Raw genomic sequence first — 24,550 nt, 5'->3', positions numbered from 1 at the left:
GTTTATGAATTAGGAGAAAATGCCTTTTATCTACAGAGGATCTGCTCAAAATGTCCCAGAGTCTCTGCTGAGATATTATCAAAAGTTGCCTTAATAAAGGCTGCAAATTCCACCCATTCTTATTCGAATTACATGCAAGGTTGTATGGGAGTACATAAGGGATAGTGTTTGTATCACATTGGTCATTTATTCCCATCCCCACTTTGTAGATCTCTAAGTTATTGTCTGCTGAGTTTACTTTAGTGAGTTGGATGGAAGTCGGCCTTCGAGGGGCTTTGGTGTTGTCCCACTTGGTGCCCACGGTCTTGGCTTCCCTCTGGACTGGACCTGTAGGGGCACTCAATGGCTCTTTAGCTGTCCACATGCTGGCACCACAGTCTTCCCTCAGCCAACCTTATCCTGTATGATTTGGGGCCTGTTTTCTGTTCTACCCACCCAGGCAACCATAGGGGATTTCCCACATAATTGCGGGAGTAGACTGGGTCCCCCAGCCCAAAGTCCCTCACCCTGCTGGATGAGTTGAGGGGCACCCTGGGAGCATAGGTAGGGTGCAGCCTGTCCTTCCCGTTAATAGTTCAGCTGGGGTGAGGTTGGTCGCAGCACTCGGGGTGGTATGTTGGGTTAGTAGGTACCAGGCTATCCTGGTAGACCAGTTCCCTCCCACCATTCTCCCCAGGGCCTCTTTAGCTGATCTTACAGACTTCTCTGCCAGACCATTGGAAGCTAGGTGAAAAGGGGAAACCAGGGCATGTCTGATACCTCTTTGGGCCAGGAATAGTTCAAAGGGGGAGGAGGTAAATTGGGGCTCGTTATCTGAAACCAGGGTGTCTGGGTACCCATGGGATGCAAAAATGTTGTCCAGAGCCCGTCTTACAGCATCTGAAGTGGCTGAACCAGCCCTACCCACTTGGAAAATGAATCTACCAGGATTAAGAAGTTTTTTCCTTGCATGGGGCCTGCTAAATCCACATGTACCCTTGACTATGGTGTTTTGGTATCTTCCCACTCCCCTGGAGTGGCCGATGGTGGAGCAGGTCTGGACATCTGGCAGATGGAGCAACTTTGAACTTTATTAGTAACTGCCTCATCCAGTCCTGGCCACCACACATAGCTCCTTGCCAGAGCCTTCATTCTGTTGATACCTGGATGACCCTCATGGAGTACTTCAATTATACAAGGTCTTAGCAGGTGTGGAATAATTACTTGGGGTCCCCACAGTAAACACCCCTTTAGCACGCTCAGGTCTGTCTGGGGTGCCTTGAAGGGGCAGAAATCCACTGTATGGGTCTCTCTGGGCCACCCCCTTCACACCCAGTCCATAACTTGGGATAGTTGTACATCTCTGGTGGTGGCGTAGGCGATGTCATCAGCTGTGAGTGGCAATTGTAGATCTTCCAGCAGGAACACTGAGGCTGAAGGGGCAGGATCAGTGACCAAAATGGGCAATGGGCATCTACTTAGGGCATCAGCATGTACTACATCTTTGCCAGGCCTATAAGTCAACTTGTAGCTGCTATAAGTTGCTAAGAAAATGGTCCATCAGGCCATCCTTGGGGAAAGGATTTGTGGGCTGGTCTTGTCACCTTCTAGGATGCCTAGCAAAGGTTGATGGTCAGTGATGAGCTCAAACTGGTGTCCATAGAGGTATTCATGGAACCTTTTGACTGAGGCCACTGCAGCCAATGCCTCCCTGTCTATTTGGCTGTAGTTGCACTCTGACTTGGAGACCGTTCTGGAAAAGTATTTGATAGGGGCTTCCTGGCCATTAGGCAACCTATGGCCTAGGACTGCCCCAATCCCATAAGGGGATGCATCACAAACTAAGATAAGGGAAAGAGCATAACTGAACTGTATGAGTACCATGGCTGAAGTGAGCAGGGTTTTTACTGCAGTGAAGGAGGCCTGTTCCATGGCTCCCCATTTCCAAGGTGTCTTAGAATCTAACAGCCTGTGCAAAGGTTCTGCTACAGTGGCCTTGTGGGGCAGGAAAGAGCTGTAGAAGTTAAGTAGTCCCAAAAAGGCTTGCAACTCAGTTTTGTTCTGAGGCACAGGGGCCTCCTGAATAGCTCGTGCTTTGGATTCCACAGGGTGAATTCCCTTGCAGTCAACGTGATAACCTAGGAAGTCTATCTGGGAAGCTGCAAGGATGCATTTCTTTCTGTTTAATTTTAGTCCAGCATTTGAAAACACTGGAGAACTTTTTGCAACCTTGCCAAATGTTCTTGTGGGCTGTCAGCAGCAATGAGGATGCCATCGAAGTAGGGATGAAACCTTTGATATTGTATAGTAAGCATTCCATGATTGATTGAAATATGCCAGGGGCAACACTGACACTGAATTGTAAACACATTTGAAAGCGCCCCATGAGTAATGATCATTTGGGCCTCTGTTGTCTCATTGTCCACTGGGAATTGCTGGTATGCTTGAGTCATGTTCAGCTTGGTAAAAATGGAGCTTTTACCCAGGAAATGGAGCAAGTGCTGTATGATTGGCACAGGATAAGCATTTGGTTGGAGCCCCTTGTTAATTGTGGACTTGTAGTCAGAACAAATTCTTATGAAGCCATCTTGTTTCAGGCTATTACAACAGGGGTTTCCCATTTAGCAAAGTCAATTGGCTCCAAAACCCCTTGAGAAATCAATTTGTCAAGTTGAGCATCCACTTTAGAACACAATGCCAATAGCACTCTGTGTGGCTTGAGGCATATAGGAGCTATATTTGGGTCTAGATTAAGAGAAATAGGAGTGCCATTGTAACAGCCCAGTTTGTTATTGAAAACTTCTTAATAGTCAGCAAGAAGTTGCTGTAGGTTGTGGGGGGTGACTGCATTTCCTCCAGTCACTTGTAGATCTAGTGAGTAGAACCAGTCCAAACCTAGTAAACTTGGAAGGCTCCAAGTTATGATAATTAGTGGCAGGTGATCCTGAAAATTGTTGTACTGAATATGGAACTTGCCTGTTCCAAGGACTGGAATGGGTTGTCCCTCATGGTCTCAGGTGTTTCCTTTTGAAGTCTGGTAGCAGATTCTTCAGTGTCTTCCAGGAGATGAGGGATAGAGATGATCCAGTGTACTTCCATCTGACAGGGGCTGCCTTCTAGGAGAAGATCAACATTAATTTTATTAACATTAAAACAATAAGGCAGTGACTCAGCTCTTGGGAATGCTTTCTCTTTGGATTTGAAATATTTTGGCTGGTTCAGATGTTGAGATGGCAGGTTTGTGTTTCTTGGTGCCTGACAAATTCTAGCTAGGTAGCCTTTCTTGTGGCACTTTAGGCAGACTGCATTTCTAAAACAGCAAGTGGCTCTCAGATGGTTTCCCCCACAGCTGAGGCAAATCAGCTGTGGTGTCAGTTGTCTTCTATCGGTGGGAAGACTTCTCTGCGTGGGCTGAGGTGTTCTGAGGCGATTTATTGCTTCTTCCTCTTTGAAGTCTTCATCTTCGAAGTAGGTGTCTTTGTAGTGAACAGCAGAGCTAGGCTTTCCCCCAGGAAGGCTGCTTGCTTTCTGTTTTTTGGCTGTGGATAGATATGACAGTTCGGCGGATTGAGCCTCTTGGATCGCCTGATTCAAGTTGAGGTCAGCTTTTGCCAGCAGCTGTCATTGTAGCTGAAGATCTCTCACCCCACAGATGAGCTGGTCCAGCAGCATATCATCTAGCTGATCTCAGAACCCACATTGGAGGGCGGCCAAATGAAAAGCTGCCATATATTCACCCACGAACTCAACCTCTGCTTGGCTTCTTCGCCTGAAGGCATGGCGGTGGGTGATGCGTGATGGCTTCAGGGCATAGTGGTTACTGAGCACCTCCTGCAGCTCTTCCCAGGTGACAGCCTTGACCATCTGAGAAGCCAGCAAGGTGGTGGCAGTGTCAAAAATGGTGGCCCCACAGAAACTCAGGAAAGAGGCTTTTTTCCTGTTTGGAGGAATGTCAGATAGGTTCGCAGTGTCCATGATGCATTTGAACCTGTTGATATATGATGTCCATGTCTTGGTAGTCAGCCGAAAAGGTGGGAAGTTCAGCGGTGCTGCCATTTCTCCACTTGTTAGTGACAGCTCTAATGATAGCTCTTTTTGTAGTGACTTCAGCCATGTGGTGCTCTCTATCTCTCTGCCTCAGGATTGCCTCAGTTCGCCAGCAATCCCACCCTCGTCGCCAGTTTTGTGTTTAGTGCGCTGAGAAGAAGAGGCGGAGGCAGCTATAAAGCTTAAGAGGCTTTATTGGCAATTTGTATCTCAGCCACGGCTAGCCGCAAGCTTGCGGCAGCAGCTGAGAGAGAGAGACAGCTGATTCTGTTTGACAGCTCCTTTTATACGGAGCTGTCAAACAGCTCAGCCAATCAGAGGATTCTCCGGCTCTGGCTTAAACAGTGGACCGGAGTGAGGACTTTCTGGTTGCAACACTATTTATATCAGTGTAAATGCACTGTCTTAACTATGTATCAATAATACTTGCAACAAAAACCTTCAGGAAACTGTAGCTAACATAAACCAATTGCAACGTGAATCCTAAATCTATGGAAATGTAGAGAATGAAAATTCTAAAATTAGTTGGTTTGATGTGGAACTGGAGTGATTTTGATAGCCTGGATTTTCCCCTTGTGGCCTCTAAAGTTACATCCACATTCCTTTCTTTAAAAAATGTATTAAACAATTTCTATATATAAAACATTACCCATCTCTTTTCCTCATTAATGGATTAACAATACAGTTATCCAGAAAATGTTTTGCAAGAATATTCTTTACTGCTGGGATGGATAAGTTAGAAACACAAGAAAAACATCTGGGTGCCAAATAATCTCTGTCAATTTCTCTCTTTTTTGGGCAGAACAGTTGGGTTTTGAGAACATTGCTCAGGAAAAATACTATTTAAGTGAGATAATTTCTGCCTCACTAACAAGTAATTTTCTTCTAACATCAAAGATATCCATTGGAACTCACTGCTGTTTTCCTTAGCAAGAGCAATGTACATGGCTTAATTTCTCTGCTTGATGTTGCATATTCTTTTCTTTAACCCAAAACCAGAGGCCTGAAAGGCAAAAAAACCCAAAACCTTAAATATTTGTGGTAAGTTCCTGACCATATTGGTGATCATCTATGAAAAATTCTCAGGTCCCAATATTTTATAACCAGGATGCCTAACACAGCAACTGAGACATAACTGACTGTTTCAACCTTCCCAATTCTTTAACCCACCTGAATTATTTTCATTAAAAAACAGATAGATGGAATGCTGTAAAGCAGAATAATAACCTTCTGAACCCCCTTACCAAAATGCCCTGGGCCCCTAGGCAACTTAACTAAAGGTGTTTTTTTGGAAATACGCACAGATACCCAGAAAAGGGATAAAAGTAAGCAGGAATAATATGTCTCATTCTTTAAGGGCAACAAATAGTATGCTGATAAATCCATACTTTGCATTTGAATATGTCCCACATATGGCAGCCATTTGTGAATTAGAGAAACTTCTGCAAGCAGCCATTTTGCAAGACCGCAACATATTTACAACATACCATCAAATGCTGAAATACAGCTATCAGTCTGAAAAAAAGATCATGGATGTCTGCATATGGAGAAAGGGCCAGCTTGAAATAAAATAGTTCATATGTTTAACAAACAGGGATTTTTAATAGTGAAATTGTTTTATCTTTTCTGCATCTTTCTTTTCCATCAGTGCTGGGTGATACAGAAGGATAAAATTCATTGGCAGTAACCTAAAACATGGTAGATAAATTAAACAATTGACATAATGTTCATCTTTGTTTTTTGGGAGAGGGGGCTCCCAATAATATTATGGGAAATATATATTATTGTTGCCTAAAATTCTATATTAAAGATATTTCTAATTTATCTATTTCTAAAGATAAAAAAATATTGATTATTTCTGGACATATAAAAAAACAGATTGAGCTTTGGTTGCATCATTGTGACAGCCATCTTGCCTTTCTTGACCATATTCTGTTGATACACCTCTGACAACCCTCAATTGTTATCCCAGGGTCCAGAGGCAAAAACATTCATTGTCATCAAGGCAACTTTTTATGATTAGGGTTAAAGGAAAGGGCCAGAAAAGAGCTTTGAAATTCTAAAGAAAGGGATTACAGCTCCACGTCAGCAACCCTAGAGACCAAAAGTACAGGCAGTTCTCCTTTAGTGAATGAAATTGGTTCTGGTGATCTATACTTTAAGCAAAATGGTCACTAAATGAACAGGTAACTGAGAGAAAGGGGAAGAATTGCAAGAATTACCAGTTGCCTCTACTTAATTGAGATAAAATTCCCCGTACTGTTTCTTTGATCTGACTTATTGCTTTTCCCTTCCCTTTACAGGGCAGGAAACAAACTATCTTTTCCCTGAGCTGCAGAACTAAATACAGTTGCTTGCTTTGTAAATTCACACCACTGGAGAAATGAACAAGACTGTCCTTCCATGTATTTCAATTTGACTAAAGATCAATATTCACCCTGGGGACACAAACACTGTTGATAATCAGCTTGAGAAAACAAGGTGAAGCTCTGAGAATCATCACAATAAGAGAGTTTCTATTCTGCATAGTTTATCAAGCTCTAAAAATGTTTTAAGGTGCAAGAAAATGCCACAGATGATGTGTAATCCTTGCAGAGAAGTTTGGTCTGCTCTTTTCAAGGCCATAACAATTTTTGCAGCTACTGTATGTAGCTTTTGAAAGCTAAATGCACATTTATTATTTTCATTAGTTTTTTTCTTCTTCATTTCTAAAATATTTCCCTTTGTTAAAAAAGTAATGGACACTTGCATACAGATTTTACTAGATGGCAAATAGGAAGTTTTGGTGCCAGGATCTTTATATTTAAGTCCAGGTTAAATTGATTCAGCCTCCCATTTGACCAGAGTCTAATCAAGCTATTTTGTGAATCAGTGCACCCAAAGTTCAGCCTAAATAAGTAAATCAAACATGTTTACTGCATAGTCTAAATTGATTACGTCTCAGTTTTCTTTTTAAAAGATAGAGCAGAATTATACTTCATGCTGTTAAACAACCTAAAATAACAAATATTAATATTTGCGGATGAAAGGACGTTCAGAAGTGGTCAAGCTGATTATGGTACAGGATTTATATAAATGCCTTCAATTCATTCATATACTCCCTGTATCTAATAAAAGGAACTATAGTTCAGAAACTATATGGACAATAGAGAGTTTTGTGACACTTAAGCCATAAGACTTTACTCCCCTTCATCTGAAGCAGGAAGTTTATCCTGGGAGAACGATACCACAGCACCACCAAGAGCCATGGTGGCGCAGTGGTTGGAATGCAGTATTGTCAGCTAACTCTGCTCACTGCCAGGAGTTCGATCTTTTCCAGCTCAAGCTTGACTTAGCCTTCCAGCCTTCTGAGGTTTGGTAAAATGAGGATCCATATTGTTGGGGGCAATAAGCTGACTCTATGAACCTCTTAGAGACAACTATAAAGCATTGTGAAGTAGTACATATGTCTAAGTGCTATTGCTATCAGGACAATGTTGAAGCACGAGATAAATTGGCCTGTAGTCTACGAACATGTATTTACATTTCAGACATATAATTTATGTTGTTTTGTTTTTGATGCCACATTCTGGAAACTGTCAGCTAGGACACACTCATCTGAATACTGTATTTCTCTAGAAATACATCTAAACATTATCAATGGAATTTACAAAGCTACCTCTGATGAGCAAAATTGTTTACTCCCTATTAAAATGAGGCTCACTTTGTGTCACTTAATTTAAATTTAAGCCATTGCTTACTTCAATGGGAACCTGAGCCAACAGTTTTGAACAGTATTTCAACCTGTTACATTGTGAAAATTCTGCATCAACGAAGAACACAATGGCATAAATTAACACAAATTGAAGTCACTTTGAATAACAAGCCATAGAAATCCAGTTATGAGTTCAATGGGATTTTATTACAATATAGGTGATAGAGTATGTTTTCTACCATACTATAGGAAAAACAAGTTAGCTTAACGCATGCAGTCTACTCATTTACACTCTACTCATAATTTGGTTATTCAACAACTTCCTGGTATTTCCCAAGACTTGATCGACAACAGCTTTCATTTGCTTAAGAAGAGGGTAATCTCCATTTTATGGGGAAAAATTTGTTAACAGATAGCACCTTTTCTCAGTACAGATACTGGATAAAACTAAAGAAGAGAAAGAAAAAAAATGAAAGGAAGAAGAAAATATTTTTCTTGCTAAATGGAGGGGAAATGATTCTCTTGGATTCTCCATATTTCTTAAAGTGCAAAGTTCCCAGCCTGGTGTTACCAAGACATGTTTGGGGTACCATTTTTTCATCATCTCCAGGTTGTATGTCTATTGCCATCTATTAGTAGCCAATTGGATCAATTCCTTGTAGTAAAAGAAAAAAGAAAATGAATCAAGGGCAAGGACACTAGAGGAGTCCCTGTATTATATTGTGAATATAATACAAAATATTTTCATGGAAGAAGATATATTTTAAAATTTTTATTAACAAATATAGTTTTGGAAATACATCAAGGAAATCAGCAATGACTAAGACTGGATATTTTTGAGTCGATATAGACATTGAATGGGAGGCCTTTTAATTCATTGTTTCTTTAAGAATGTTATTGACAAGAACTAAAATACAATCGTCTCCTATTAAAATACTGTTTCTTGCTTTTCATTTTTAGAAGTATATTTTATTTTCACAATTTTTGTTTAAAAAGATTTTTGGTCTTTGGGGAACCATCAATGAAATGGATGGGTCAATTTGAAACACCAAAATAAAAATGATATGCTCCTGTGAGAAATACAGCCTTTTCACAATAAATCAAATTAATGTTTCTTCATTTAAACTTTAAGACAGATCAGATTTTGCCAATGAAAATACTTGTAGTCATTTCAATGGTTGTTTTAATTGGCAAAAACTGTCCAAGTAATACCCCCTAATCTGTACAAAAATGTTATTGGGAACATTTGAAGTAGACATGCATGACTGGTGGGCCACATTCACCCCTTCTCCTCACTCTGCATGTCACAACTGCAGTGGGCTGAAACTGACAGCTTTTGGAGCATTCTCAGACCATGGACCATAGAAAGGTCTCTCTCATCACCCATCTCCTTATGGGAATATCTTGGACTGAAAGCATGCCTTGATCTGAGGTAATGAAGAGAGGAAAAACATGAATGTGAAAAAAAAAAGGGAAAAGTTGGCTTGGCCCTCTTTCAATAAAATTATGAGTCCTAAATTAATCTTTACATAAATCACAGTCAACTACATGTTAAAATGGTTAGGTCTGTCTAAGAGACATTTCTAGGATCAGTAAAAGGTGACTACAGGATTCTAGAACTACAAGGAGCATTGGATGCTCAACTATTAGTCACAAAGTTTGGCTCATATTTTCACCTTGCCTTTGGGGAGCATTTAACATTGGTAGAGAAGCCTAGCCATTAAACAGAAGAAAAACAGCAGAGGACCATTATGGAAATGATATCTATTTTTTTTTTGCATGTCATAGCCATGTAGTGGAAATTAAGATTTAAATTATTTCATAGGATGTTATTCTAGCCTAGAAAGATGTTTCCAGAGTGATGGTTGACCATGATATTGAGCAATCTTTCATAGCTTGTCCTCTTGCATTTGTCCTGTGATTTCCTATATGTAGAAGGCAGCATAGTTCTCCCTAAAAAGGTTACCAATTCTATGTGTACATATTAATCAATATTATGCTCTACCTATGCTTGGATTTACTCATTCAAAATGTTGATTATACTATACAACCGTTTTCTAGATTACCTTTCAGCTAAGGATCTCTAAGAATATATATGAATATAACTATTGTGAAAACTAATATAGAAGTCTAATTCAACATTTGTCAAACTTCTTTTAAAAAAATTAAATGTTTAAAATCAGTCATGTATTCTGACTTTTAAAAAAGTATAGCTTGTGACTCTTATTGATCTCGGGGTAGCATACATTGGGCTAGAAATGTTTTTCAAAATGATACCCCAGTTCATACTGAGTCTGAAGCTCAGAGAAGTTCCTGATGCTTGAAATGTTTATTTGGCAAATCTAGTGCTGTAATTTGGCATTGACTTCCAATGGCAACAATTTGTTGTAATATCCAAAGCATCCTGCAAGCAAAGTTGGAAGAGTTGTTGTTGTGACTCTCACCCTTTTCAGTTTGACTTGAAGACTTTCCATTTATCCTTTTTTCAACAATGTTTTGATCCAATTATCATACAAATCTCTAGACATTTCCCTTTTTCTGCTGTTCTTACCCATATTTTATTTTTCATCTTATTATTAGATTAAATGTTCTTCCAAACTCATTTCTGCATTTTGCATTCCTTATTGTCCCTTAGACTTCTGTTTGGGTAAGTCTTTTCAGTTCTCTTTTAGGCAAGACAGGTGATTGCTTTGTTGTTACTGCTTGTGGCTACGTTTGTGGTGCCTTTCCCAATCTGCAGTATCCTAGAAATGTTTTTACTTCTCTTCTTTGTTATTAGTTAATTAGGAGTATAATTTCCTGCCACAGAGCACAGAGCAGAACTCTCCATTCTCAAGGGAAGACTTTTGTCCAGAAAGTGGAGAAACTAGAATAAATAAGAAATGGCTCCTGTGAAACAAAAACTGTTTTCTCTGTACAGTATAGGACATTGGGTTATAACAAGTGCTAATATTAGCTGTCTTAAAACCTTTATAAAGGAGCAACACATGAAGCTCCATAGTAATTGTGGAATTTTATGCCAGAACTATAAACTTAATGATGAATGTCTGCAAAATGTTTTCCTAAAACTCCAAAATATTTTGCTCCAGTTCCATGTTCATCAATGCCTTTCCACTTATTTTCACAGTTTTCTGAAAGTAAGCCAGCTCAAAAGCAACGAAAATCTCCAGCTTGTCCCACACCTTATTCATTTGTCCCAGTCTGCAGTCCTAGGAATGGAGAGTTAACTAACTGACCACCCACTCTCATTCCAATTCAGCTAAATTCTGTTTGCATCCCTTTATGAAACGTAGCGTGTCAAAGTATGAGCAAATAAATTAAGCTTCCAACAATCCTCAAATGTCTGCCTCTGCAATGGTGGAGGAATAATATTTTCTTTAGGTTCACCCAACCAAGAATTGAATTTAATAAGTGTTTCTTTGCCCTGTCCAAATGTTGCGTGCTTCTCCTTTTATAAAGGCATATGAAGTAAATGGTTTTAGAACTGTAACAGAGACAAAAATGGTATAGAATCAAATAACTGAGGTTTAAGTTTTCTTTCTCCAATTGTTTTGACATTAAAAAAAACAGGAAGAACGTGTGAAGGAAAGAGAGGAAGGAAGCAAGGACACCACTCTAAAGAACTGCTTTCTGTCTTTCTACCTAATTTCAAGTCTGATTCTGAAGGCTAAACAGAGCTTAGATATTTTTAGCTATAGAATATGTAAACCACAAAAAGTATGTAAACTTCATATACATATTTGCCTTTTTCAAAATAATTCACTGCAGTAGGAAAAACATACTGCCCACAGAAAACTGGCAGGCTTGCAGGCCAGACTCACAGTCAAAATCCCTGGAATGTTTTTGCTTTGCATTCTAAAGCATATAGCTTTATAAATAGCATTAAATATTTTCACCTCATAGGTGTGTTGCATTTCCTTAAAGGTATATGTGCAATTTACCAATCTTCCATTTATAATTTCCTGCTAGCCTCAGAGACAGTTGACTGACCAAAGCCCTTTCATACATAAATAGAACTATAATGCCATTATCAATGTTTCAGAATATAATTTTTAACATTTGTCCTGAGAGAATGAATGGGTGTCAGGTCACAGTATATGCACCCCACATTACAAGGGATACAAAGGAATCTCTATATTAAAAGCCTTAGTTTGCATCGAACACTGTGAGCTGCTTTGGGGTAAAACTGGACTTTAGTTATGCTTGCGGCCTACAAGTCAAAACATACAAAAACTGTCATTACAGTTAGCAGTCAAGCCTGCATGTGGCAAGGGTATGAGGTGGTATACCAGAGGTGGTATTCAGCAGGTTCTGACCAGTTCTAGAGAACCGGTAGTGGAAATTTTGAGTAGTTCAGAGAACCAGCAAACACCACCTCTGACTGGCTCTGCCCCCTTCTATTCTCTGCCTCCCGAGTCCCAGCTGATCGGCTGGGTCTTTTGTGGCCCTGCACAGGAGAACGGAGCTGGAAAGGTTAGTTGGGTGGGGAGGGAATGGAGATTTCGCAGTATCCTTCCCCTGCCATGCCCACCAAGCCACACCACACCCACCAAGCCACACCCATAGGAAAAAATTTTGAATCCCACCACTGGATGGTATCCTATCTATAGTAAAAAAAATGTAATGTGAAAGCTTTGTGTTATGTCCTCGGGGCTGACACCAGTTCCCCATCAGGTCCGCAATTCCTACGGGGGCGTTCTTAGTCCCCATTGGCTGGCTCCCTTCGACAGTCGGCTATAAAAGCCGGCTGCTAGGTTGAGCCAGCTGCTGTTCGCTGGCAGGTCTGCTGTTAGCTGCAGACGCGACAGCCCCCTTTATTCCCTGAATAAAGCGTGTTATGAGTAATGCTCTGGTGTGGCCTCCCTCCTTTCCGAACTTAACATTGGCGACGAGGATGGGATCTGGCCAACCAGCAGCAATACAAGAGCTGAATGTCACGAACCTGAAGCGCTGAGCCGTAGCCGCGTCGCTGAGAGCTCAGTCAGCCATTTCAAATGGAAGCGAAGCAGAGCGCGTAGCCGCTCAAGAACACAAATGAGCTACAAGAGAGTAGGGCACTGAGAGCCTCAGTCGCCCAACAGTAATCTAGCAATTGTGCCAGAATTCCGTGTAGTGAAGCCCCAGCACGACGCTCACGACCGCTGAAATCTAGGCGCGAAATTCAAATCGCTGTCAGCGCGCAGCTGCAGCCATTGCCGCCTTCGCCCTTGTAAGGGCGCAAATTTCAAACAGACGTCAGTTATAACGTCTGTTCCCAGCCACCAAGGGCTGCAGAGAGCAAGAAACCCAGAGAGATTCCACGAGCTGAATCACTAGACCGAAATAGCACTGCGAGCCGCAGCTGCTACCTGTACAACCCAGAGAGAATTCAAAAGCTGAACACTCGTCAAATAGCACTACGAACTGTAGCTGCTATCTTTCCCAGGGCCTGTATTCCCAGTGAGACTGTTTTGCCTGCCGCAAGCTGAACCAGACATGAATGCAAATCCGGCGTTCCCGCCATTTAAGCCAGACGAAGATAAATGGGACTCTTACAAAAACCGATTTAACCATTATATTGACGCTGTAGGTCTGGCCGGCTACAGACAACAAAAAGAAGTCATTCTTCCTGAGCTATTGTGGGGCCACCGTATTTGACACAGCAACAGCGCTGTTCGCCCCCAGGAGAACTCAAGAATGTCCCATGGTCTGAGCTGCTGGAGACTCTCTCCAATCATTATTCTCCGAAACCGTCGCAGATCGCGAGACGCTTCGCCTTTTGCATGAGGAAGCAAGCGGATGGAGAAACCATAAACCAATATATGGCAGCCCTCAGAACCGCAGCCCTGCACTGCGAATTTAAAGGCTACCTTGATGACATGCTCCTGGACCAACTAGTCTGTGGGGTCAAAGATACGAGGCTTCAGAGGCGGTTGTTGGCAAAGAAGGACCTCAACCTCGCACAAGCCATCGAAGAAGCCCTGGCTGCAGAGTTGGCAATACAGTCAGCGGCTGAAATACAGGAAAGCACCCCCAAAACTAACCCAGTCACTGTGCATTCCGAGGAGGCAGTGAACGAAGAAGAGCCTATCGAGCAATCTGAGGTGCACCGTCTCAAGCCATTTAAGCAGCCACAGGTAGGAGCCAGGCCGAGAGAAGGCAACGCACCTAGGCACACCCAGCTGTGCCTCTCCTGTGGGGGGTCCCCATGCCAGAGCAACGTGCAGGTTCAAAACCGCCACCTGCAACAACTGCAGCAGAAAAGGACACATCGCCAGGGTGTGCCAGGCAGCGCATGTGGCTCCACAAAGGCCACCATCTTACGCCCCCTCGGGGCCATCCAGGCAAGTAGAAAATTGTTTTACATGCTATCAAGCTAACCATACCTTCGTAACACCCAATAAAATTAAACTCTCCATTCATTTAGAAGGTAAACCCTGCCTAATGGAGGTCGATACCGGGTCAGCGCTCTCGATTATTTCATGGAGCACACTCAAGAAAATACGTCCCAGCCTGTCCAGAAAACAGCTGCAGAAGAGTCGCCTATCCTTCGAGACTACCAAGGGAAGACCATTCCAGTAATCGGAACAGGCAAGTTCCTAGTAAAATTCAGAACCTTTAAAGGCCACCTGCCATTAGTGGTAGTTGATGGTGCCCTTCCCAGTCTTTTGGGGTTGGATTGGTTCCCCTTTCTTGGCCTTAGCTTAACGGGGGTACATGCTGTCTCGTCCTCCGACACCGACTCGCTTTTCTCTGATTACGCTGATGTTTTCAGCGATGAATTAGGGTGCTACAAGGGCACACCTATTTCTTTCTCAGTAGACCCCCAGGCAGTTCCCATCCGCTTGAAGCCGTGAAGAGTGCCGTTCGCTCTGCGTTCTAAGCTGGATGCGGAACTAGACAAATTGTTAAAACAAGGGTAATCGAACCCACGGATTTTGCTAAGTGGGAGACACCTATTGTCACACCCTTAAAAAGACAGTAGTATAAGGATGTGTTCAGACTACAAGACCACAATAAATCGCTATCTACAGACTAGCACATACCCAGTGCCAGTAATCCAGCACTTACTGCACACATTCGAACCCGGAACGATATTCGCCAAATTGGATATGTCACAGGCATACCAACAGTTTCCTGTGGACAACCAAACGGCCGAATTACAAACCATTGTTACCCACAGAGGGGCCTTCCGGTGCAAGCGCCTCCAATTTGGTGTGAGTGTCGCCGGGCATATTCCAGTCGTTAATGGAACGGATCCTGCAGGGTCTCTCCTGGCGTGGTTCCGTACTTTGATGACATCTTGGTTTCAGCCGGGACAGAACACAGCTTTTTCTCAGAGTTAGAGGGGTGTTGGACAGATTCAGACAGCATGGCCTCAAACTAAAAAAAGAAAAATGCACCATAGCCACTGGGCAGGTGGACTTTCTTGGGTACCAAATAGACGCCTCTGGCATCCACCCAGTAGAATCGAAGGTTAAAGCCATTCACGAGGCACCCACTCCTTCTTCCAAACCAGAACTACAAGCCTTCCTAGGCCTGCTGAATTTCTATGCGTCATTTCTGCCGCACAAGGCATCAGTGGCAGAACCACTGCATAGACTCTTAGATAAAAATGTTCCATGGCACTGGGGACCCAAAGAGGAATACGCTTTTAGGGCAGTCAAGTCACTCCTCACTTCAGACGCTGTGCTGATCCAATTCAACCAGAATCTACCGCTAGTTTTGGCAGCAGATGCTTCACCTTTTGGGATTGGGGCCGTATTAAGTCATAGACTACCCAACGGGTCCGAAGCCCCAATCGTGTTCTTCTCTAGAACATTTTCAATGACAGAACGCAATTATAGCCAAATCGACAAAGAGGCCCTAGCTGCCGTAGCCGCGGTTAAAAAATTCCATGAATTTCTGTTCGGGCACAACTTCGAACTGGTTACAGATCACAAACCGCTGTTGGGACTTCTCTCCGGAGAGAAGCAAACACCGCAAGTCTTGTCCCCCCGAATGACAAGATGGACCTTATTCCTGGCAGCATATTCATACAAGTTAGTTCACCGTCCAGGAAAAAATCTCAGCCATGCCGACGCCCTCAGCCGATGCCCGCTACCAACGCCCGTGGAGGATCCGGCTCCGGTCCATGCCATTTTTGACACCAGTGAGTTCAGAATTCCAGTCACTGCGAGAGACATTGCCTTCCAATCCAGGAAGGACGGACTGATCGCCCAGGTCCTGGACTGGGTACGGAGGGGGTGGCCGGGTAGTAACCCTTCTAATGAATTTTCACCCTTTAAAGTCCGCCAACAGGAACTTTCCAGTTTACAGGGTTGTCTGCTATGGGGGACCAGAGTTGTCATTCCGGAATCACTGCGCAGACCCGTCCTGAAGGCATTGCACGAGGGGCACCCCGGCATTGTACGAATGAAGGCGTTGGCACGGAGCTATGTATGGTGGCCGGGCATGGACGACGAAATCGCGAAATGGGTAAGCTCCTGCCATCCCTGTCAAGAATCCCGGCCAGCACCCCCAGTCACCCCTCCCACCAAATGGGAAAGCGCTAACGCACCATGGTCTCGTCTACATGTTGATCTGGCCGGCCCATTCCATGGCAACATGTTCCTAATAGTAGTAGATTCATTTTCTAAATGGATCGATGTGGCACTCCTGCTCTCAACCACCACGCGAGCGATCGCCCAAGCACTGACTCGGTTGTTCGTCACACACGGTCTCCCGGACACTATTGTGTCAGATAACGGTCCTCAATTTACGTCTACAGACTTCAGCCAGTATGTCACCAACCTGGGCATCCGGCACATCCTAACAGCTCCCTTTCACCCCTCGAGCAATGGGTTGGCTGAAAGAGCGGTCAGGACAACCAAAGAGGCCCTCGCCAGGTTCACCCACGATGATTGGCACTCCAGACTCTCCAGATTCCTCATAAGCCAACACTCGACCCCTTGCACAGTCACAAACAAGTCTCCGGCAGAGTTACTGATGGGCAGACGCTTAAGGACAATACTAGACAGGCTGCACCCTCACTATTGCCCAGACACGCCAATTGGGTCTAACAGTAGGGTCAGGAGTTTTGTCTTACAGGATCGAGTCTTCACCAGGAATTACGCGGGAGACCCCTTATGGGTACCTGGCAGGATCGTGGCCATCACGGGGCCCAGATCGTACCACGTCCAGTTAGAAGACGGGCGCATTTGGCGGAGACACCTGGACCAGTTGAGGAGCCGGCAGGACGAGCACGCCACCACCGATCCAGAGGCCACGGCAACATTCCAGGCACCGCATCCAGCACCTGGCTGGGACACTCAGAGTGACCGGTCTCCACCAACTGAATCGAGGGAGCAGACGGCTGACCGTGACCATCCTCCAGAGCCACCAACCGTCCCCAGCAGTTCCTCTACTGCACCTGGAGACCGAAGCGACTCGACAACCCAGCCGGCGACCTGCGAGCAAGATCGGGTGGCTGGACAGCTCCCAATGGACCAAACCCCGCTGTCCCGAACTCCGTGCCACCCATCATGCACCGAACTACGGCGGTCAGAGCGGCAACACAAGCCACCTTCATACCTTAAAGACTATTCATGTTCGTATCTGGGGGAAGGGGTGTTATGTCCTCGGGCTGACACCAGTTCCCCATCAGGTCCGCAATTCCTACGGGCGTTCTTAGTCCCCATTGGCTGGCTCCCTTCGACAGTCGGCTATAAAAGCCGGCTGCTAGGTTGAGCCAGCTGCTGTTCGCTGGCAGGTCTGCTGTTAGCTGCAGACGCGACAGCCCCCTTTATTCCCTGAATAAAGCGTGTTATGAGTAATGCTCTGGTGTGGCCTCCCTCCTTTCCGAACTTAACACTTTGATTAATCAAAACCATGATAGGTAGCAGTGGTTAGTATCTACAGCCATGGAAAATTGTGGCTTGGAACATAATGTGAGTGAATTAATCACAAAAAGATGGAATAAAGCAGCGCTGTCTGCAATGGGATTTAAAAAAAAAATCAAGATAATGGTTATGGCAGTGCAGTTGAAGCCCTGCCCCTTTTTATATACAGACATTATCGGTGTATATAAATATAAAGACACACATTCTGGTAGAGCAAAGTCCCCTGAGGAGATAGGCTCCAGCAGGAGTCTGAAACCTCTGGTCCTGTTGACTGACACAGATTGGATCCTGCAACATTATCCTGGAACACATCAGTGGTGGGATTCAAATTTTTTTTACTACTGGTTCTGTGGGCATGGCTTCTTGGGCATGGCTTGGTGTGGCTTGTTGGGCATGGCAGGGAAGGATACTGTAAAATCCCCATTTCCATCCCACTCCAAGGGGAAGGTTACTACTGGTTCTCTGAACTACTCAAAAATTCCACAACCAGTTCTCCAGAACTGGTCAGAACCTGCTGAATACCACCTCTGGGACACATTTATTTTGCTTTCATTCGTGTCATTATCAATCAGAGGTATACAAACAAAAGGGGAAAACTTCAGTCTTGGTACCACAACCACCATCTTAACTTTCAGGTCAAACATACTCTCCTCCCGCTGTCACTGGAATGAAATACAAGAACAAAAATATATCTGTATGTCTATATTCTATGTGTTATGTTTCTATAAACCTAAGGGCATTTATACTGGATTTCCTAGCCAAAAATATATGCAGGTTAAATTTTTAATTAGTTCCAGTTTTACACTAGCATTTTCTCTCTTATCCTGAAACAATGTTGGTTATGGATATGATCTACAAGTGAAGATGTGCTTCATGATGCTGACATGAGTTGGGTTGTCATGTACTGACATGAAATTTTTTTTTTTACACTTTTATACTGGTTGTAAGAGTTGAGAAATCTCCCAGTATGTTTACCATCTAATTGTTTATTCTTTTTATTTTACTTGAAAGGATCACACCACCACCATTCAGTGGGAAGAAAATTTGGTGTTGATGTTTTGGAACTATTTATTTGTGACACAAATGTGTGAAAGTCTATTTGTATGGATCAGATCCAGGGGACTGGAGACTTAGCTGGTAAAGAGTGAGCTCACTCCACCAGCACCTGTAAGCCAGGAAAATACATTATAGTGCTAGATGATTAGCGTGATGAAACGGGAGAAATCTTCCAGCACCTGTCACTGTTGCATGGACTATGTTTAAACAAGGGTTTTTCTGTCTTTCAGAAGGTCACTAAACCCATACATAAAAATAAGGAGCTGACAGTCACGAGAGATGGCAGTTGTAAGGTGAAGTGGGAAAGATCTTTCCTTCTGCACCAAGCAATTATCCCCTTTTCATCTCCAGCAGAACAAATATAAAATAAATGTAAAGAAAGAGAATGTAGATGCTACCTAACTTTTGGATTGGAGTGAAATAAAATAATTACATTGCAGGCTACCAGACAAGGGTGTGATGTCACAGGAAGGGATAGTATGGGAAAGGGTGGTTGGTGATGTGTAAGAGGTGATGGATGAGAAAAATGTGAATAAGAGAATGATTGTTGTGAAAAAAAAGGATAAAAATGTATATAGTTGGTTGCCAAGAATATGGCTAAGCATTGAATAGTTATGCAGAGAAAATGCATATGGTTTATAGAAGAAATAAAAATGGGCAAAGAGGATTAAACAAGGAATGAGTGAAATTAAAAATAAAAGTTATTAAATTATTTGAGATGAAACTAAAATAAGGGAATGCTGGAATGAGTATTTTATGGAGAGATGTGTGTGTGTGTTTTACATACATATACATCCTTTAAAACATGTGACCAGATGCTTTCAAGATCCATCCTAAATATAGTCATCAAATAAAAGAAATACTGTATAAACTACAAATATGAATATCTACATATAAAGGATAAAAGTAATGTCTTCTTCAAGTTAAACTTCAGTCCTCTTGATTTTATAAGACCATATTCATGTAATTCTCTTGACAAAAATGTTTTGCTAATGCCTGTTTTAGAACTTCCCAGTCTAATCTGAAAAACCTTATAAAGGTCTTCCCACTAGCCTCAAGCATGCTTAGTTTCTTAGTTCTGACAGTCAGCTATTTTTTCCACTGGCTGAAACACTTTAGGATAGAGAAACCTGATTCTGACACAGTACAAAATACAGTACAACTTATGAAAGCTTAAACTGATGCGGGGAGGAGAGAGTGGATTTTCGGCTTTCAAAATATGCTTTATTCTTTAGTTTCTGAGGTCCATCAGTTAGAGCAAGGCTAAGTATTTTCAACATATTGGCCAAAGAACTTGTCATCACTACCGAAGCAAAATTCTCAAGTCCTTCACACAAACATCCATCCATATTCTGGTTTTACTCACGTTTTTCAGTGATAGCTTTAAACCAAGGCCCTGAAGCAGCAAGTAGATTCCCACTCCCCAAAAGTCCCATTAAATTATACTAAATAAATGAGGAGCAAGCCTATGACCTTATTAAATTGGTATAATGTGGTTGTAGATTTTTCTTCTTTTATTCAATTATGTCCAACTCTTGGAGATTGCCTACACAAGTCCCTGCAGTTTTCTTGGGAAGGATTTTCAGAAGTGGTTTGCTGTTGCTTCCTTCCTAGAGCTGAGAGAAAGTGACTGCTCCAAGGTCTCCAAGGCCACCCAATTTGTGCCTAAGACAGGGCTAGAAGTCACACTCTCCTAGTTTCTATCCTGATGCTTTAACCACTGCATCAACCTTAACCCTACCCATAACATTAGGGAGGAATGTGGTTCTCCAAGCATATTAAGACCATTTACAGTCCACAATTTGACAATGGTGGGATAATCCTGGAGCAAAAAGCTCTTGCCATCTTTTACTTCACATCCCCAGCAGTATTCTTGCCAGGTGCCTGTCCTTGGTTGATAGGAAATAATTACTAAATTGCTTAACATCAGGCCAGGTATCACACAACTCGAAGCATTCTCACTAAAGTACTTCCTGGACCTGTTGCAGCACATTCTAACAAGCCAAGTTATTCTCCTCCACATTCCCTTTTTTATATCATTTCTTTCTATCTAAATTATTTTCAGATGTTCAAATTTCTACTACAGTAAACTGTATGCATGTGATTTTGTCTACGGCAGCGATCGCCAACCGGTGGGCTGCAGCCCACTGGTGGTCTGTGAGAAAATTTTGGTGGTCCACAGAGAAATGTCATCCCCAGAATACCCCCCCAAGCAATTAATCCAGACTGCACAGGAACATAAGGCTTCACCTCCCACATGGTTTGAGGGAACCCTCCCCACCCACTCACTCCTTACCTGGCAAACTTGCCTGATAAATTGCTATTTTTCTCTTTTCCAACCATCAGCTGTTCTGCTGTGCCGGGAGATTTAGATTAGCTAGAAAGCAGAAAATCGTTGGATTTCTGGCTTTCTAGCTAATCTTTAGATCTTTGGCTCTGCTTTTAAGTAGAACCAAACATTCCTTAGGACTGAAGCAGTGCGGACTCAGCTAGCTGACAGCAGATAGATAGATCTCTGAATGAATCTGTGATTCTGTGAGCAATTTAATCTGCCTGCCTGCTTTTCCTGATTTTGGGTAAAAGTTGCTCTTTTTTATAAAAAAAATTCAATATTTACATACATTGTCTGTTGTGAGTTAATTTTGTGAATTTGCTGGCTAGCAAATTTTATGAGTTTGCTTGCAAGCAAATTTTATGTGACAGACTCAGCTAGCTGATGGCAGATAGATAGATCTCTGAATGAATCTGTGATTCTGTGAGCAATTCAATCTACCTGACTGTTTTGCCTGATTTTGGCTAAAAGTTGCTCTTTTTTATAAAAAATTCAATATTTATATAAATATTTATAATATTTACATACAAGCCATGCCCATCCAGTCACATGACCACTAAACCATACCCACAAATTAGGCCACACCCACAGAACTAGTTGATACCATCCCTCCGTGTGTGTGTGAGAAAGAGAGAGAGGGGCAGGAAGGAGTGGGAGAGGAAGAGGGAGAGGGAGAGGGAGAGAGGTTAGATCAGATCTTTCTCTCTCTCTCTCCCACCAACGTCAGCAAGCCACCTTCAGTCAAAATTCATATTAGTGGTCCCCGGGGTTTAAAATTATGTGTTTGGTGGTCCCTGAGGTCCAAAAGGTTGGTGACCCCTGGTCTAGGGGGCACATTTGACTGCTGGAAACCTTTTGAATATTTTAATAGTCATGATATATTTTCAGAAGAAAAGAAAGAACATGCCAAGCACTGTCTTACATTTACACTTTGTAGACATAAGAGTGAATAATATGCCCATTCCTATAGTACACTAAAGAAAAATCTGTTCTTTGCAGTGGCACCACATCAGAATAATAAAACTTTTTTTAAACATAGGCTCCCTAACAAAATTAACTACAGGAAGAATGTTATTGTTACTCAAGTTGGGATTGTTACACTTTCCCATTCTGATCCCCAAATTCAGCAGCTGAGTGTTCACTTAACATTTTGACATTTTGCGCTGGGATTTAGTCTGCATAAACTACTCTGTGCTCATATATACTGCACTTCGTCTGTAATACTAAACCATATTAATAGTTGGCTGCTCAGGCCAAAGGGATTAAAATGATGGTGCCTGCATGCACCATCATAGCTGGTCATTCTATTTTCTTGTTAGAAGTGTGTGTGTGGGAAGGAAAATCATACACTAACTGATGAGAAATGGTTTGTTTATTTTTAAAACAATAAAAGGACAATTCTCCTAGTATGAATTGAGTCATGTTTTGGAACCAGGATTGACAGTTTATTCTTGGAGCATAGGAGGTCATGCAAGACAGGTCAAGTTTTATTTTATTTTTCATGGTTAACTTTCTCTGCTAGGACTTCCAGTTCAATTATTATTATTATTATAGATGATCTACTTTAAGATCAAGAGGAAATATGGAAAACTGTGATGTTATCATTCTTCTATTTTTAATAAACCAAGAATAACCTTTGAAACATGTGTATAAATTATAATAGATTTGGAAAAGGAGAAAAGAGAGAAACAACTTTAAGCTGTTCTTTGCTAGCCTTTTCAGGTCAAATGTGGTTGCTTCTATTGCTATGGAAAATGTAGCCAAAGAGGTCATAATTACAGTGCAAGCCTATATTCTACTGCTCATTTATTTGCAATGAAGGAAGGAAGTTGCACATATGAGACCTAATTTTGGCCTAATTTCTCTTTTAAATAACTAGATTTACTGCTTCATATTGTCTTTCCAGAAAGCAAAGTAGTACTTCCAAAGAGCAGTGCTGGCTGATTTTCAACAACACCTTGATTCAGACAAAGGTTATGTGACTATTATCTATGGATAAACTAGTAAATGCCAGGAAATAAAGTTCACCATCTGGTCCACTGAATAAATACCAGACAGAGTAATTCAAGTGCAGTTTGGAACTCCAGGCCAAATGGGGCCATGCTTTCATTAAAAACAAAAACCCCCAAAATAAATAATAACCCAGTGTTATGATTATTACTGGATACAAACACTTACAGCAAAAATAAAAATGCAAAATGCTGTGGATGAAAAAAATCCCTTTCAGTCTTGGAAGGAGGCTAGACAAATCACTTCAGAAATGTTAATGGCATTAAAAAAAAGTTTAAGTGTACCTGATGGAAAGATTATAAAAGGTGAGAATGAGAAAATATTAGAGAGTAAAATATGGCCTTTTGAACAAGTTATTGAGAAATTCTCTTTTAACCATTTACCAAATGCATATCACTTATTGGCCATATAAATTTAGTTAATTGAATGAATGAATAAAATGTATAAATATGAAATACAAAGGCTATTACATATTTGTTCAACCAGAGTGCATGATAAAACGAATAGGTTTGTATTGGGTATCCCTCCTTCTCCTAGAAGAATGAATTATTTTTAGGAATATTTAAAAAGGCAAACTATTATATTTCTCTAAATGAGAAATGGAGAAACATGTTTTTTTAGAGGCAGGAAGCAGCCCCAATCTCTCTGTCTCCAAGCAGAAACTGAGGAGGCAGCGTTTAGAAATGCAAATTTGGTAATCCATTCAAGACAGGATATTTTGAAACAAAGGCAGAATGGTAGGATTAGAAGCAGACCCTCACTCAAGATCCAAAACAGGATGAAAACCATTAAGCCACAATAGGAATTGCCCAATGCTCTTTCAGAACACCAACCCCTTCATTGCACCATCCCAGAGCAGTCCAAACTTCTGGGAGATCAGATAAACAATAAGCCAGAGGCTGACCAGATTAGCTCAGACAAAAACCTAGGATTTGCTTATAGAGCCAGCTATGACCCCTATATAATCCATCCATGACCCCATAGGAATCTGACAACAGCCAATAGAATACATGTTCTTGCACAGGAACAGGAAGCTCAAATACAAAACCCAAAGAAGGTATAAAAACCATCCACTCTCAACTCCATTTAGTCAGCTGCACCAAAACCATAAATGCTGGTGGCTTTGTTCATCATTAAACCATCTTTCCAATCAGCCTCCATGTTTCCAGTGTCTTTCTCCCAGCTTGGAACTGAACCAGATGGATATTTCTTCCCACAGTATAATGGAATGCATTGGATCAATATGAATGCAATGAGTGGTTATATGAAATGAGTGGTTATATGACAGAAAATGATAACCAGAATGTTTTGAAGTGAATGTTAGTGGTATTGTATGATGCAATGAAGAATATGGACCCAAGACTAATAGAATAAAAAACCAGAGTAGTTATGTTTAGGAGAAAAAAGAGAATGAGCACTGGCAATTTATATATAAATGGGAATAAACCAAAGCAAGGCAGTGACTTAATGCACCTTGGTCAAATGGTTACTAAAGGAAGAAAAATGCACAGAAAAATCAAGTAAGAGGTGCAGATGGCAGTACAAAGGTGATGGTTAGGTATGGTCTTTTAC

This window comes from Pseudonaja textilis, chromosome 1, assembly GCF_049901715.1.
Source record: "Pseudonaja textilis isolate UNSWEBS1 chromosome 1, rPseTex1.2, whole genome shotgun sequence".
Taxonomy (NCBI): Eukaryota; Metazoa; Chordata; class Lepidosauria; order Squamata; family Elapidae; genus Pseudonaja; species Pseudonaja textilis.
This window is presented reverse-complemented; position numbering follows the sequence as displayed.